We start from the raw sequence: 18,723 nt of genomic DNA on the forward strand, positions 1-18,723 counted from the left end.
TAAATATTACAGTTTTATATGAAAGTGCATTTCACTTGAGCAGCCGAAAGTTTCTTGGGTTGTGGTTTACGACTGAAAGATGTTCATATACTCATGGACAGAAAGCTGGTACCTAACTGCCAGCAGTTGTTGCCAGTCGTCTTTGGCATTTTCCCCCAGCTTGGATGTCGCCATAATGCCATTTGTAGCGCACACAATTGCTAATTGCTTTAAATGCATTTTAGCCGGAAGTGGATTTGGCCAAGCCTTTGGCATATGCAGAGTAAGCCGGAGCTGTGTGCCCTCTGCTATTTGTCCTGCGTATTATGTACTGCATATTGGCCAGCATTATCTGTGGCACTTCCTGCCCTTCTCGGATTTTCTCTGGTCTATTTTATTGTATTGTGTTTTTTATTTATTTAAAGCTATTAGCTTGGCTTAGTCTTTGCTTTGGCTTCTGCAGAGCTAAGAGTGCAGGGCGAATGGGGCGTATGCGTAATGTGATTCGCCAATAAGCCAGTTACTCAGCATGACAAACCACACCACCCGACAGAAAAGAAGCAGGAGCTTATGCAAATGTTTATTTTTGTTATTTGCATGCACTACCCTTCGCACTTGCCACCACACTGGTTGGGGTGTTTAATTGAAATCTACAAGTTTATGATTGTTTTGTATGCAATTTCGATAAGCAATTAAATATGCATGCCATTGAATTCATTGTTTGCCTATATGGCCTCTGCCCCCGCCCCTGCCCCTGCCCTTATTCCTTGTCCTTTTTTCTCCACTCAACGCCTCACCAGTTGCTGTTTGTTATGGCCAGGCCCTTTGTACTGTGGCTTAATGAATTTTGTGGCCGGCATAAATAAGAAACAGACAGCAGCCATTATTTGTTTGGTACTTGCATTTGTCAATATTTATTATGGAGTGCAGCCATTCCAATCGAAATATTGCCTTGCGAGTGTTTGCCTGGCTTAAATTAAATTAGTTTTAAAGTTGCATAAGACTCGTATGAATATCATTTTTCCTAATGCATTTATTTTGACTCAAGGATTTAAGAGGGTAAAAGTTCAGAGTGCAGTTCTGGCTAAGTTAAACTTACAAACTGGATTCCATTTGTAATTTGTATGACCGTGATTGATTGAGTAATTGAGTGAGTTAAAAACCATTTGATTTTGAATACACGAATGAGATTGATTATTTTCATTAGGTTATTTAAAAACTTAAAAAAAATGTTAAGCTTACACTATACTAAATAAAATTGCCCAAAGTTAAAAGAAATTGTTTTGGATAATGCAAATCTTGGATTTATTTCCTCATAAGCCAGCCGAGAATGGAATTTACTTTGACTAATAAAATTGATTGTGTTTTAAAACCCCCAGCCCCAAAGTGCCAAGAGGAGAGGGCGCCCATAAAAGAATGCTACACTTTAAAAGTGTGGCTTAGTGGGGAGTTCCGAGCTGTTTTGGTTTTCGGGCTCGAGTTGGCTGCTTATGCGTTGACATTTTTATGGATATTTTATGTGAATCAAGTGAATATGGCAAAGACAAAGCTAAACTCCTTTCCGAATCGATAAAAATGCAAATTAAACAGCGCCAGTGTGATTGTATAAGTGCCCCATAAGCTTGCATATGTGCCTCGGATATGTATATACATGCACAGAGATATGGCGGGAAAAAGGCAGGAGAAAGGCAGCTCGTTAAAATGAAAGCCGGGTGAAATTCAACTGCCGGAAAATGGCTTTTGTTTAGAGGGAAAACTCTGGAAGTTGAGCTTGCTATCCCCTTCGCTTGCATATGAAATATGAAGAATATTCGGAAAACGTCAAACGGAAACAAGTTTTCAAGTCGGTCTGCATGATGGAGCACTCATGTCCTGGCGGCCAGGCAGACACTCCTTCGACCATTCGGGCGACAAATGAAAATTGCAAAAATGATCGGAAATGACCAATTTGAAATAAAAATGTAACCAACTGTATGCCCGAGACAGTCAAGCCTTGGATATATACATATATTTGAATGACATATATTTTAACAGTAGTGCTCACACAAATATCACAAAAATAAAAAATATGTGTCGAAAAGATAAATTAAAACCATTTAAATAAATAAAAAAAAATCGTTAAAGAGTAGCATTTAAGGGCTGTGGTATGCAATTAAAGCAGTTGCCTAATTTTGAATAGTATCAAGAACATGACATTTTGATTAACGTTTTCAAATATTCACCTCGTAAAAGGACCAATTTTTTGTAAAAATTTATAGTTTATCATGATGTTGGCTTAACGCAAATGTGTTCCAGCCATAAAAAGGAAAGTGGGAGACATTTTTATATTGAAAATGTTTTTTTTTTTCAAAGCTCCCAGCTTGACAGTGGCTGTACTTTCGTGTAGGTGTGTGTGGGCGGAAGTCGAGCGCTTGACATGCACCAATACCAACAAGTGGAAGACCAGTGCAGGAAGCACACAATTTCGTACGGAAAACTGCAGTCAGCAGGCTCTTTAACTATCCAAATGCCAAGTGCAGCAGTGTACAGAACTGATCAGATATGACAAGATGACAAATTAGGAAATTTGTCAAAGAAGTTATCGCGATCTAGAAATGCCGGATTTGGGTGGGATTCCACTTCCGATTCGAGAGTTTGTTGACCCTTACGCTTGGGGCGACTCACAGGCTCATAACTCACAGATGTCGTATTATGCATGAATTTAAAAACAATAACTTGAAAGCGCGCACGCATGTGAGGATACAGGATCTTCGCCCGTTCCGCTCCTCGGTGAAGTAATAAATCAAGACGAAAGGCAGCAGGAGAAAACCCTTTTCAACGATTTCTATGCAAAGTGCTGGCTCAGCCAAAGTAATTCATCAAAAATAATATAACAAGACAGCAAATGAGAAAAAACGGAGTAGCAGAACTGCTCAGAAATATATGAAATGGTTAAAACTGCACAAGCCAGCAACCAATTTGAGCTGTTATATTGCAAAATGTTTGTGCGTCCTGCAATCAGTGCTTATGTGGGTGAATGTTCGGGTGTGAGCCATCAAGGAAATAGCATGCTCGAGGGTTCTTCAACGGAATCTGTTGGTTTCAGAAATATTAATATAGATCATAAACATACCCTTTTTGGTCCGAGCATTAAACTCGCACTGCGTTTGCATAACAACAATCAATATAAAGTTAGAGCGACTCGGCTATTGATTCTGACTACACAGTTACACACTTTTACAGAAAAAAATATTTAAATCACTTACTAGTTTTTTGGCGTAAATTGACGGATTCCTCGAAATAATTGGCTTTGTCAAATTGTGTCGACCCTTCGCACGAATAAAAACAGTTCTCAAAGCTGAAAACATTTCGACATTCTCTCTAAATCCCATTTGCTTTCGAATTCTACCGTGTCACTGTTCTTTGCCATAAAAAAAAACCCGACTGTAAGCAAATTTCGTTTGGTATTCTTTTGCAGCTGGGTCAGCACACTGGAGCGCAGTCCGTGCTGACATTCTCCTTGTTTACTCGCTGGTCAAATGTGTCAACAACATTGCTGTGCAATTAGGAAGGTCCTCGAAAGTGTACTGCAATTGGCTCCCTCTCCCCTTTTCCACCCCTTAAACACGGCTAAAACCAAAGGCAAGGGGTTGGCTTTAAGCACAAAATAAGGGCAGCAGAAAGCGGCGAAAGCAATTAATAGAGCTACACATGTTGAACACTCATCTACATAACATACCTCTACCTACATCTGTTTTAGTTTTAGTTCTCGCACGCGTTCGTCTTTTTGTGCTGTGTGTTTTATTAAGTTTTTAATTAATGTATGAGCAGTTTAAACTTGTAACAGTCCTGTCATGATAAACTAAAACAATATTTCTCACTTGGGGGGCACCGACGACAGCTTCCCTGTCCGATGTCCGTTTTTCGGCTGCTGGCAGAGCTCCCCCACAGGCGCCCCAATCGCCCAAAAGAGAGCTTTTCAAAATAAATGAAGTTACGGCTAAAGGATGGTCGTGTCTGTGTTACTGGTTAGCTCGCATGTTTCTGTGTGTGGGTGGATGTGCCATTAAAATGTTTGCATCTCATTATTTAGTTTTTGGCTATTCGGGCTTTAGCACATTTAGGGTTGAACTCGTTCGATAAGTACAGCTATCCAGAATTTACAACTATATATCTCTGGGCAATATTATGGTAGTTGACCTTTGCCAATTTCTCACGCATATGCTTCTTACCTTCTTTTTATTTGCCTCCTACTTTCTTTTGCGAGCGAACTTTTGTTTCGTTTCATTTTTGTGTGTTCTGGTCTCTCTTTTATCTTATCAGGCAAATTGAATTTGTGGTCAGGACCCAATGAGTGTGCTAAACCATTCGGCAAACAGACATCAAGCGACTTACACATACGAATAGGGCTACACAGGGAAATATTTGATATTTGTCAGAAACTATAAATTATTTTTTAAAGGAATTATTTAATATTTTGAACTGGGGTACACATTTTTAATTTCTAAGTAGAACTTAAGTCAAATAACTATAAATGTTTTTATAGATTAATTAAAATAAATATTAAAACATCTAATGGAACAACAACTATATGGGCAACATTGTTTTCCTCTGTATTCAAGTGCCAGTCATTTTTCAAAAGTCCTGCAATCTGCTGCTCTTAAGCTGTCCAAACGTGTGAGTGTGTGAGCCAGTGCGTGTGTGTATGTGTGTGTGTCTAATCCTTTATGCATTTGGTACCCCAGACGTAGACTGACCCCATTTGCGAAATTCTCTATGCCATCTATCAACACATACCCACAAAGGCACACACAATGCACAGGACATTCACACGACATGGTCAAAAACTTTGCACAATTAAAGTTTAAGTGTTGCACAAACTTGTGTCATGTGCTCGAGAGCAAAGGAGAAGGAAGGGCGGGCGATGGAGGAAAAGTCGCCACGGTGGATGCATAAATTTAATTCTGTTATTATAGACTTTGCCAACGAAGACCAAGGCTTCACAGTGATGAAAGGTATTCATTTCCGGTAGAATGGTTTTTTTTTTAGTTTTTAAAAATTTGTGTGGGATGAATACAAAATGTAGTTTAGAGAAAAATAAAAATCGGTTGGAATCGAACCGGTCATCCATATAAATTTCAACAAAATTTGGTTGGAATAGACTGCTTTCATTGTTAATTTTCTATGAATGCCGTTTTTTAAAAAGTTTTAAAAATAAATTTAAATAAAATAGTTATGAAGCGGATAGTCATGGTACCTTTTTTATCTCGAAGTTATTTAAGAGTGTTTGCCCAACGTGCAGCAATGTGGGATGGGAGACGAGAAATAACACCTTTCCAAAAGTTGCAAATGCAGTAACAAAGTGTAATTAAAAAGTTTGACTGCGCTTGCAAAAATAATGGAATCGATTATGAGCCAGCCCTTGACTACAACGCTCAGTTTGGCCTCCCTCTGCTCCCCCACTCCATGGAATTAAAAGAATATTTTTCGCCTTTGACTCCCTGCTGCCGGCTGCCAATTGCATTTCGGCATCTTTCTCCTCGAGCCATTGTTTTCGTCTGTCAAATGCAGACACTTTGCTTTTGGTATTCATTGCTCGAGTAGCTGCAACAACCGAGTGGAAAAACTCGCGCAGAAACTGTCAATAAGAGCATTTTATGCATTCATTTCTTTCTCGTTTTTCCAATCAGTTGAAAAATTACAAATTACAAATTACAACAACTACAGTGAGCGCAATGAGAATGAAAACTTTGAAAAATGCTAATGCAATAGCTTATTCGGAACAAGTCTGAGGCAAGTGAACCTCATTTAATACTGCCGGAGAATCACCAGGGCTGCGGGAAACATTTTTTTATACTCAGGATAATTAGCTGAAAGTTCGTTTAATCAGAGGGTATTATCCGATTTTACTTAACCACTTTATGCAAACGATTAATTGTAATGAAGAGTGCGACGGGTCATTCGTCTGTCGCTGTTAATTAAGCACAACAAATGCGACGTTTTTATTTTTAATGCTTAAAAGTGTCCTGCCTGTTATTGATTTAAGGGTAAACATATATTTAAATTTGCATAAACTGTTATTAATAAGGCAGATTCAGCCTGCAATGGTTTGTGTTGAAAACGGATCGAAGGACAATGAGATAAAATGAGGAAATTTGTTGCTGTTTGTATGCTTCTTATGCTATGTAAAGTCACACTATTGGGTTATGCACCTTGCTGATATATTTATTTCCCACGCATTTGCGGCGCTTTTTAATGTATTTTTAATCCGATATAATTAATACTGCCCCATTGGATGTGCCTGTCCCTGGTTAATTACATTATTTCGTAAAATTATTAACAAGCAACCACAAAGTCATAAATAAATCTACGAAAGCATCGAATGAAAAATAATACCCTCGCCACTGGAGCTCATAAATATTATAGATTTGGTTTTCTTAAATTGAGGACAACAAAATAATAATTCATTTATGGCAGCCATGCACAAGCCAACCACAAAATGGCTTAAGTCGCTGCTGGGATGAACAAATTATGTGTGAAAAATGAATGGTTACGATATAAACAGTTACGATATAAACAGTTAACGGTGTACATGTACATTGTATTGGTTTTTATATTGTAAAAATAATGTTTAAGTCTTTAACGGGTACATTGTGTTATAAGTTTGGTCCAGTACAATTAATACCAAATTATTTTTGTAAAAAAACTAATGAATGTTTGTTTATTTGCATTTACAGATTAAATTGGCGGATTAAAGTTATGAATATCGTTTATTCACAAAGCTGTTTTTAAAATGATTGGTCTTTTTAATTAAATCTCGAATCAGATCACTTGGTTAACAAAAACTTTAATCGAATAACTGTATTATAACCCATATCAACTGTAATCCGTAAGAAAAAAGAACCGTTTAACAAGGGCAAAAAGAGCAGAAATCAGGTATTTATTGCATGTGTCCTCCACTGAGTTGTTCACACATGGCTTTGCCTTTCATCGTCAATTTAAAAACAATTTCCATAGTTTTGTCTCCGTTTAAAATGTGAGTGGGCATGAGTTTGGGCGATCCACAAACACACGCACCAACCACACCATCTCACTTGTCCGTCTGTCCGTGCGGGAGATTGTAGGCTGTTTGTTGTGGTCGGCTGTGCTGAAAAGCTGGAAAATGAATCCTGAGGTTTCCTCGGTCACCGGATTGTTGGTGTAGCCCTCACACTTCATGGCCAGAGAAGTTGCTCATACGCCGCCAGGTAAACCCATCTCCTCATGCTGTTTTATATTTTCACCCGGCTTTTGCCGGTTGCTCTAATCCAAAGCAAACACCTGCGTCATAAACTTTAAGTCCAAAAAAGTTTCAGGCCAACAACCGAATTGGAATCATTGGAGCGTACTTACGGTTTGCTGTGTGAGAGTTTGGCCAAAACCGAAAACTTTTCGATTTGTCAAATGGTATTTAGGGTTATCCTTGAAAAGGTCTTAGAAGTTGGACAAAAGCTTAAAGGATTTATTCAGACATTTGTCTATAATTATTTTTTCTGGCTTTAGTTTGGTATATTTTCAAGGTTTTTTAGATTACTAATAGAATATATGTAGGAAATTCTATATATGCATATATATATATAACAAACTAGTAAGGTTTCACACAGCTTAGATTGCCAAAGTTAACTTTCGTTGCTGTTCAAATGGCACGCAGGACTTATCAGAATCTTCCTTCACGATCGCTCCTTCAAAGTCGTCCAGGATGGGTTGTCTTCACAGGCATAGAAAATCCGAGCCGATGTACCACAGGGTAGTGTTTTAGGGCCAACACTGTACAGCCTGTATACCACCCTACAACATGCCAATCCTGGACCCCACGACATGCTGGTTGCAACTTTTTGCGGATGACACTGCCGTCTAAGCCAGAGGAAATTTCATCTAGGCAGCTACTGATATGGTCCAGGCTTAACCATAAACCCTGACAAATGAGTAACAGTCACAAACAGTCTGCGAAAAGGCACCTCACCAGGTGTTTTCCTGCATGGTGAGTTGTTTTGACAGAATGATGCCCCTAAGTATCCGTTGTCACCTTCGAATAGCCACGTAGCCGAAGTAGTCATGCGTCTCAAGGCCAAGGCCAGCAGTATGGCTAAGCTCCTCAACACCAGGAATAAGCTTTTCCTTATCAACAAGGTCAACATTTATAAGCTCATTCTGTTTCCCATCTGGAGATATAGAAATCCCTGGAATCTCCCGGAGTATCGGAGTATCGGCGACGTTATCAGCACTCAGGCTACCGCATACCTGAAAGGTTCCTAAGAAGCAGACGCATCATGAATTTAGGTCGCGACGGTGGCTGCAAATAATCCAAGCCACTGACTTACCTAACCGTTCCTTATATTTGTTCGAATTGTTGTTCCCCATGTACGCTGTAGGTGAACACCTTAGTAAAGAAAGAAGTAAAAAAAAATTAAATTGCTGTTAGAAGTTATTTAAGTTTAAGCTATTTGAATGAATTTATAAAAACGTGGCAGCAGTTACCTGTTTCCTGTAAAGTCATTATGGAAATGGTAAGCATTTATTAAATAATTCCTTTTTTTAATGATAAGATTGTATTTATTGTTATCTCCAAGTCGCCTTAGTCTTTATCATTAATTTACAAAATCCTTTAAAGAATTTATAAAAGCCCGTCAACAATAAATGCGGTATTTCTTCATCATCTTTATCAAGTCGTTATTAGAGTTATTATCATTAATTTATTAAATCCCCTGAGCATGGCCCGACATGACAGTCACAATTCAAATGGATATATTTTACCAATGCCCAACCCCCGGATAAACCGAACTTAATGTCGTTTTCGCTTGCGCTCCTCCGGAAAATCTCTTAGTACGCGGAGCGCAGGACATTGCTGTTGACACTCATTTTCGGAGGGACGTCTTCATCTTCACAGCTTAGTGGCGGACAAATTCCGGGACCCTCGCCGACAACATTTAGCTGGTTATTGTTTTAACATTTGCCCCCGTCCGCAGCCCGCAAATGTGCGTCTGAGCTGCTCTTATCTTATCGTTATTAACGTTCATTTTATTGTCATGCTGCTCGGCTCAGTGGCAGCTTCTGTCTGCTAGTTGCCATCAAGTTGGCCGGGTATTTTAACAGTCCCTTTTATTGTGTCATTATTGTCATTTACTGCGGCTCTCAGCGCTGATCATTGCTGCCTGCCTGGCCTGCATTATTTTGATTATTTGTGAGTTTTCTCCAAATGGCTTGCTTTCAGTACATTATGCCCGCGCTACTCTTTGATTTTCTGATGACAGATTTTGTTGGCGCACTGCGGCAAATCAGCGAGCCAAATAAAAACATTTTACTTATATTGTTATTACTTGAAAGAGTGCAAAGTAGGGAAAAGGAAAAACTTCTATTACACGTTTCTTTTAAGGTGGGATAGTTCAAATTTATCATAATCTCTTTGGATATATATCTTTATATGTCTGTAAGTTTTCAGTCTAACTGAAAAGCAAACAGAAAACTAACCATTTCTTTTTTTAATATCTCAAAATAATTTTCAAACAATATTACACAATTTATAAAATATTCAGTATTTTGAATGACTAAAGAATTTTTAGTATTTCGTGTTGATAGACTTTGTAGTACAGAGCACAGACTGATAGACAAAAGTCTTAAGTTTTCTCTATGTGCAGCCGCGAATAGTCTTAATGGCCTCCCACTTTATGTACTTCAGCATTATTAATATGATTAACGCTCACATAAAAGCCGCTTTGATTTGGACTCTGAAAAGGCCGTCCGATTCCCGATTTTCTTGTGCTTCACAAAAAGCATTTCAAAAATTTCGCCGGTCGTTATGTTTGTTGACCCATAAATGCTGATTGGCGCTACTTGGGCACCGCCGCCGAAGCTCCGTTAACAGCAAACGTATAAATAAAGCAGGCCGCTCATAAATTGATTACAATATCAATTGCTGAACTTTTGACTTTTAATTAAAGGCTGTGCAGCATGCTTACAAAAAGAAAGTCCCCCGTAGATATACATATATGCTCACATGGGCATATATATGCAGGCAAGTTACCAATTTGGCGTAAAAATTCATACAAACATGAAAGACCGTGGAGAATGCATACATTTGCGCTATAAAGAATGTTTTTCCAAGGGGGAAAACTCGGGCGGTCGGTGCGTTGAAAATGCGAATTAAAAAATGCCAAATGAACGGGAACTGGACGGTGCAGGAAAAGTTAAAACGCGTCGCTCGGACGGGCTGAAATTATAAATCAATTTAACGTTGCCAAACGCGAGGCCGGACAAAAGTGCGCGCTTCGAGCCGCATAGTAAGTAAATGTGCGGTGGCGGTGGCAAAGTTTTTCATTTTCCATTTTCCATTTTACAAGCAGCACCAGCGAAATTGTATAAATTGCCAACTCAAACGGAAACGCAATGACACCGGACGCCATTGACCACCGCAGACCCCTGGTCCGTGATCCCGCTCCAGAATCTCCGTCCGGGTTACGGGTTACGGGTTACGGGTAGCGGATTTCGGGTTGCGGATTGCGGGTGACGGGTGACGGTTTACGGGTTGGCCTTTCCCGAATTTCGGGGACGCATGCGCGGCTCATCATCCGGCCTTTCAACGCTGCCACGGATGTATGCGCTTTAATCCGTAAGCCACAAACGACGGCATCAGATACAGATACTCGAACTCGCACTGGAACTACGAGTGCGGGCGATTTTGCATTCAAGCCATTGGCCCCGCTGCATTTTAAGTCAAGCAGTTGAACAACTGTTTGTAATTGCAGCATCGCTGGCATTGTGGTAATGGCTCTTTGGGGCTGACTTGGGGTTGCTGTCCGCCGGAATCTCTCACAGTTGAATGCTGCAGAAAGTCCTTGTTACCGGATGTTGTGCAATAAAAATGCAAAGTGCGCAAAAGTTGCTGTCCAATAGCAGCCAGATGATACAGTAAATAAATGTGAATTAATGTTGTTTCGGGTGCACCACGATGGCATTAAAAATTTGACGGGCTGTTGGGGGAAATGAAAATTAAATTACCGTGAATATGAGTTAACCATTATATGGTTATATGGGGTTACGTACTTCGGCTTAATAACAGATAATGCCTAAAAGTATACATTGCTTTTTCCCGTTTGGGTAACTTGTTTTTGTTAATTGCTATTTATAAACTATTGTTTGACTGCGGGGAGGATAACAAGAACTACTTTTGCGTAGCATAAAACCAAAAAAGAGCTAATTTTACGTGTAAGGGATAGCTACCCGAAATTTAAAATTAAGTATTGCGCCCAAAAGGGCTATTGATAATTTTAGTTCATAAAAATATTATATAAAAGGTTAAATTTTCTTAGCTGAAATTCAAGAAAATAATTTTTTTTAAAGACATTAGAAATAAAAAAAAAAAACATTTTAGAAAACTAAAAAATAATTTCCAGTTTGTTCCCGCCCGGGTTCGAACCGGGGACCTTGTGCGTGTGAAGCACACGTGATAACCGCTACACTACGGAAACACTTGAATGGAGGTTACCAACAGTTGCATAGATTGCAGTGCACTGTCTAAGAATGGGATCTATTTCTGTTTTTTTGTTTAACTATCAAAGCGGCAACATGCCTGATAAAACATTTTTCAAACACAATAACAGGCCTTCTAGACCATAATTTCGATTTTCTAATGCAATGTTAGACATGACGATTGTTGATTCTAATAATCTACTTGCCTATATAGAAAATAATTTATTTACTCAAATTATTAATAGTTATGTAATTATTTTTAAATATTGTTTGCCTTTATAAGATTGCATTATTGTATTTCTGTTAATCCAAGGAGTGTTAGACCATTTACATACAACTATTCAATTTCTATTTTTTGGTGTGTACTCTAATCATTTTAAGAAATTTTGCTGACCGGGTGGCCAAATGAACGACAATCATAGAAACGATCGGGGAAAATAAAATTTGTTTGAACTTGCAGAGTCAATTTGGCTCTTCTCTATTTTAGTTATGAGAGCAAAAGTATAAAAATAGCGTTTGTCTGAAGATAACTTCCGTTTTCGTTTGAACTACATATAAAGTAATAACTAAAAAATTAGTTAACATTTTTATTTATAGAGCAGTCGGAAAAGTAACAAGATTAGTTACATTAAAAAGCAATGTTTATTAACCATTTAACAAGTCTTGATTTAAACCAGTCACCAGTAATACGTTTTTATCAATAATTATGTGCAATCTTGAGCTCGCATGAAATACTAAAGTGCCCAAAAAGTCAGGTGACTTTTCAATTTAAATAAATGTTATTATCAGTTATATATATATACACTTGTGTTTCCCAAACAGCCATAAGAACGGAAACGTTGAGGATATTGCAGATAGCCTTTGGTGATTTTACCATGTCGCAAAAAAATGATTATAAGTGGTAAAAAGACTTCAAAGAGGGTCGAGAACGTGTTGTTGACCTGGAGCGGTCCGGGCGACCATCGACATCAACAGATGACCAACACGTCAATGAAGTGAACGAATTAGTGCGCAAAAATCGTCGGTTGACTGTAAGAGACCTTACTGATATAATCTTCTAACAAGACCAGAATTATTGGGCATAAACTCATGGTTTTTGCATCACGATAATGCACCGTCTCACACAGCACTCGATCCTCGTGACCGTCTCGCCAATAATTCGATGCATATAGTTCCGTCTGATTTGGCACCGTGTGACTTCTGGCTATTCCCAAAACTCAAGAGACCACTCCGGGGAACGCGTTTCTAGGCGATTGAGGAGATAAAAGCTAAATACTAGACGGCGCTGATGGCTATACCGGAGAGGGACTTTTTGGAAAATTTCAAGGATTGGAAAAACAATGGCATAAGTGTATTTTATTGGGAGGGGATTACTTTAAAGCGGTTGAAATATATTTAGAAGAACAATAAATATGTTTTATTTTAACGTTTGACCACATTAGTACCAACTGTAAAGTAAATAAAATGCTCTATAATGCGCTATAAACGTTAAAATTAGTTTTCAAAAGAGAATTACCTTGTTTATAAATCAATAATGTCAAATAAAAAGAGTTAAACCAGTTAGAAAAAGCAAAAGAATGGGCAAATTGCTCGGCAATGCCGCGTACATTGGAAGTGTTCTGAACAGCAAATTTGTAACGAAAATCCGAAGCTAAGCTACTAAGTTACTTAACCAACAAATTTTGAAAGTGGCTGACTCGGGCAACTGTCGGTCGGCTTCAGCACCGGACCGCCGTCCGTCCCCGCCCGATACGGCCCCCCGGCCGAGACCAGGGTACGCGGGGCGGGGGGGGACGACGGATCGGGTGCGCGACCGTGCGTCAAGCCGCCGGACAACCCGTCGTCGTCCTGCGGAAGGCAGCGGAAAGCCGGCCCGGAGCAGGAGCCACGGCAACGCCAGACGGAATTACTGGGAAACACAAGGTGTGACGGAGGGTCGGCTCTGAACAGATCTGATAAGCAGATGCGGTATCGATCGATGCACAGAACAATCACAGAATACACTTCCGAAGAACTCGCTGGCGGCTGGCGCCTTTATACGACCCGGTCGCGGAACAAGCACTTGGGAATTACAAACAGCCGCCGGTGCGACAGCCAGCAAGCAGAACGAACAGCAATAGCCGGGGGTTGTTTTTCGATTGCCTGCGCTATCTAATTTTAGAGCCTTTGAATGGTAAAGATAAATACAATAAATATACATAAAAATCTTAAAGGGAGTAACAGTCACTTGGAACTGGACAAACATAAAAGATGTCTGGAATAAAAAAACTATATTTTCCCTCGTCCTCGATTGGGATTGAACTCGAGTGTTGAAAAGTCGGCCAACTGGTGTTCTATTTAGTTATTATTAGCACTTCAAATAGAGTATATTTTAAAGTTGCAGACAAATGGTTTAGCTTGAACTCGAATCAAATTTGGTGATTTTTATTAAATAATATATTTTTTAAAGATGCTGAAAAATAGCAATGAAATTCTTTTTAAATATGTTTTAAATATCTTCAAAAAGTTCGCAGTGGTCTTAAAAATAGGATACCGTTTCTCAAAATTTTGGCACGGAGGGGTTATAAAATAGTCTCAAGCAATTAAGTTATCAATATCTTTACACAAATGTTATTTATATGGAATTTATTAAGATGGTTTATTCTTTGAATTTTCATTTTAATTCTCTCTGTTTTTTTAAATAAAATAAGAGATCTAGGAGTAAACAATAATAAAAAACATAAATAATTAAAAAAAAAAAATTAGACAAAAAAATTATCGGCATGTTCCCGCCCGGGTTCGAACCGGGGACCTTGTGCGTGTGAAGCACACGTGATAACCGCTACACTACGGAAACAACTGAAAAAGTGCCGTCCCAATATGCAACTCAGGGTGTACCGAACTTTTTGGAAAGTGAACTTGATGTGACAACAGTAGTTATGCTCGCAGTAAGGTAAATAAATCCAGTTACCGTGATCTATTTACGGCCACAGTCTGTTCGTTATAAATAGAAACAGGTTGCGTTGCTATCGTCAATTCAGCATGCGTATCGAACATTTCAGGTTATCTCAATAGATTAAATGATCACTGGGAAACCATGTGAGTAGTGAATTCCCCTTAATTCGATTCCACCCAAGTATTGTGTCTTCGAATAAGCTACAATTAACGGGGAAGCAGCGTATCGCTCCCCTCGTTTCGCTCGCTTTCATTATGAAGCTTAAGAACTTAACGATATGTGATTCTCACAAATTAAATTACTTATTTAAATGTGATTATGCGCATTATTTATGGGTAAATTGTTGCCATTGGGGTGGGTACGATAAATGCAGTGCCACAAAAACGTGTGTTGCATTTCAAGGGACAATGCTTCGGAGCGTTTTGGGGCGGTGACTGGATGCCCGGTCATTACGTATACGCAGCGTATGACATTGAGCTAACGCTCTCTCTTATCGCTTGCACGTCGCAGCTGCTCGGGCGCATGGAATGGAGCCACGCTCGGCATAATGAGCGCCACTATCTCACCCCCCACAAGCAGCACCTCCCACCGTTTTCCCATTCACTTCACCCCAATAAGCCAATGCCCAAGCAGGGCATTAGTGCTAGCGCAAAAGCGGATGTTTCTTTAAGGACAGTGATGGCAGGAGTCCATTCTCTTGACTTGGGTACCAGGTACAAGTTCGGAAATATATTTTCATGGAATTTTTTATAAACATTTTATAAACGTCATTTAAGGGTGGACAGGTTTTTATTTTCATGTGAATTGTGTCTGCTATCGCCAAAATAATGAGGCGAAACTTAAACTTCTTAATCAAGAAGTAACTCGTCGGCTTAATTCGGAATCTCGTCGGCTTAAATCAAAAACTGGGATAAGTTTGCTACTGCACAGTAAGCCATGAACTTTGTTCTTAATCTGAGAACATTCGTTCCTAAAAACCGTGTAAGAACGAAAAATCTTATTTTAAAAACATTTTGGTATTGAACTAGTAAATAAAAAGGTTTAGTTTGAGAACATGTTGGTTATAGTAATTAACAAATTAGTAACAAAGGGGGTTTAATTTGAGAACATTTTAGTATTGAATTGGTATTTTTTGATTCTTTGATTCCATATGAAAAAAAAGAGAATGAGACAAAAAAGTATTTTCTTACAAAATATAACAGTTCAATACCAAAATGTTATTAAATTAAACACGTTTGGTTATTAATTCAATACCAACATGTTCTCAAACTAGTTAGGACTTCAATACCAAAATGTGATTAAATTTTGTGCTTTCAAGGCTTTTAAGAACGAATGCTTTTAGATTAACAATGTTTTTTGTCTTTTCTCTCTGTGAACAAACTGATACATTAATTTGAAACAATTGAATTTGAAATTTGAATTTTTGGTCACGTAATAATTTAAACTAATGCAACAATTTGCGCTCAATCAGTATTTTTATATTTGTATAAATTGTGTAAAAAAATCAATTGGCTTTTTAGTAACCCGTTCCAAAAAAATTGTTTTGAGAAAGGAGTGGTAGAAATATGATCCGATTAATTTGACTCATGTATGTCTTAGACATATTTAATTAAACAACATCAGAAATCAACTACAGCCATTCGAATTGCTTTCCTTGAAAAGGATCTAGGTACAAATTCGGAAATACTTCTCATCATTGTTTAAGGAGTTCAGGTTGATGCTGAGCAGAAATCCGACGTACGATGGCGCGCAAAACGTCAAACGGCAAATAGCACCTTGCACCTGAAATGCATTAAATAAACATCATTATCGCAAAGACTAGAACAAGGCACCCACACTCACACACACACACCCACTGCGAACAATGCAGAACACACACTGGCACACTTACCCATGCACATTCACATGCATATTTGGCAAACAAAAGGATTTTGCGGTTGAATTGTGTAAACACAGAGGGAAAACGTACGCATTTGGCTTCGGATGTGCAGGTATGGCGGAATTTCGAGCTTTTCTTGTTTGAGTGCTGAACGAAGGCCCTTCAAAAGCCTTAAGACCACCTTGTGAAATGAAAACATAATAATTAGGAACAGTAATCTAAAAAAAAAAAAAAATTGCATAGCTCAAAAAACAATCTGCCACCAAATTAAGTCTGATTTATGGAAACTTCAAATTAATTTAAATGTTTTTATTCTCTCCGTTTATATTTTTGCAACATGTTTATTATGCTCTATGTCATTTTTTTGTAAGAATAACTAATTTTCAATATAGTTTGTAGAATAATATATATATAAGTTAATATTAGTTGTAAAAGTTAATATTAGTATATGAATCCGGATCTTCAGCGCTGAAACTTTCTCCGCCCAACTAGAACCAATTGGAAATTAAAGATTCGCATGCACGTTAAACTTCAAAAAGCTAAGCAAGCCCTTTTGTGTATTGTTATTAAAATTTCTTCTCCTTGTTACATTTTACCCTGTGGACAAAATCTGAAAAAAAATTTAAAAATCTTATTGCCTGTCTATGATTGTAACGAAATGCATGCATTAATATACTATTACAAAATAGATAAATTAATATGTCTTTTTTCGATTCCAAGGTCTTGTATTCTGTTTTCTTCACTCCAGAAGCCAAATTATTTGATCATTTTTATTCGCGAACATTATTCTCGCGTATGGCCCCTGCCATTCCTAAACACCCCTATTCACCCCGCCTCCACCAATCCCGAAAAAATCCCCAGCACGGCCATTTATCATTTTCGCCCTATTGAAGTTTCAGTCTCGCGACGGCGGCCACATAAAGCAGCGACAGGCAGCGGGCGGCTGGAGCTGCGATGGAAGGCGGGCCAGCCTTAAGCAGATGAAGATGCCCGTGCCCGTGCCAGTGCCCGACCAAGCCGGCGCAGAAACGGCCAAGACAGAAAACAGCAGGGTTGCTAAGAGGAAGAGGAAAGCAACAAAAAAAAAAAAAAAAAACAGGAACGAAAATGACAAAAAATACCAAAAACGTCGCACAAAAAGAGACGTGCAAGTAGTTCAAAAACTTTGGCCTAAAAGCAAACCGAAGGCGAACCAAAGAAATATATAGATGGGAAGCTTTGGGGGGCGAGGCCAACATTGGCTGGCATTTGGGCGAGCGTATGACGTTATTTATGGTTTGTTATTTGTGCAAAAAGTATGCAAGAAAATATGCTCCGACTCTTTCATAATTTTCTTTTTTTTTCCGCCTCGGGCGCGAGGCGAAAGAAACAAAAGTTTTCGGGCTGCCATCGAAAACGCAAAAAAGTGTCAAAATTTAAGTGCGAACTTAAAGCTCATGTGGCCGAGATATGGCAGGACATGACCATAGCCTCTGGTAGGCACTAATTGAAATCATAAACGCAAATCGACAGGCGGGATAATTTACTTTTTCTCGAATCACACTCTGCAAAAAAGGTGCATAAATTACTGGGACTCATTAAATATTTTCCGCATTAAATAGAAAGGAGCCGATGCCTCAGCTTAATGACCATAAATCGAAATTAATGACAATGCCGAGCAGTGGACAGAGGCATCGGTGGATGAGGATGGAGATGAGGATGAGGAGAGTTGCTCTGGAGGACTAGGCAGGAGCCTGCGGCCTTCATATCGTTTATGCCCACCACAAATGGAAGCACCTGCTGCTCCTGATTTTGCCATGGCCCGAAACTGCCGTACTGCCGTAAAGTGCTGCCAACGTTAATGACACCTGCGAGACAATTTCAATAACCGATATGTGCCGTTTTGGGTTTTGCGGGGCGTTCGTTCGCCACCGCCACTGACGGATGTCTTGTGGTGGCGTTGAGCTATCGATTAAGGTTCTGTTTTTATTCGTACCTCAGTCGAAACAGCTACCTATACGTTTTAATGGGAAGTTCGTGGCCAAAAGTGCAACACTTTGTAAACATTTAACAATTTAAAATAGATCCCTTTACATTTTTGAGCACAGACTTAAGTTATTTTTGCGACGCCTTGTCAGTAGCCAGATTCGTTTAACTTCAAATTCAAAAAAATTTCCAATAAACATTTTTTGCTGTTTGCTCCAATCAATAACATCTGATTTCATAGATTTTTCCGACCGTGGGCATTCAAGCTGTGTTTGTATTTAATCAAATCGAGGCCAACTCCACCACAGAGAAGTAAAATCTGTGTCATCATTTGCAATAACTTGTCCAAAATGAGATAAACAGGACTTCCAGCTGTTCTTACTGCGCAGAAAGACCACCGATAGCTTGGTGTTAGCTGTCCAAAATAAACTTAAAATAACGTTATATCAGTTGAAGTGGCATCTGGTAAGCTTTAGTGTCA

General features: G+C 38.9%; 2 non-coding genes across 2 annotated transcripts; both read right to left on the reverse strand.

Moving 5' to 3' along the window:
* Positions 1–11,389: 11,389 nt before the first annotated feature.
* Positions 11,390–11,462, reverse strand: Trnav-cac. The gene has a single exon. It is a non-coding gene; the product is annotated as a tRNA-Val (tRNA).
* A 2,764-nt stretch (positions 11,463–14,226) lies between these two features.
* Positions 14,227–14,299, reverse strand: Trnav-cac. Its single transcript has one exon. It is a non-coding gene; the product is annotated as a tRNA-Val (tRNA).
* Positions 14,300–18,723: the final 4,424 nt, after the last annotated feature.

This window comes from Drosophila elegans, unplaced genomic scaffold (assembly GCF_018152505.1).
Source record: "Drosophila elegans isolate 14027-0461.03 unplaced genomic scaffold, ASM1815250v1 contig_476, whole genome shotgun sequence".
Classification (NCBI taxonomy): Eukaryota; Metazoa; Arthropoda; class Insecta; order Diptera; family Drosophilidae; genus Drosophila; species Drosophila elegans.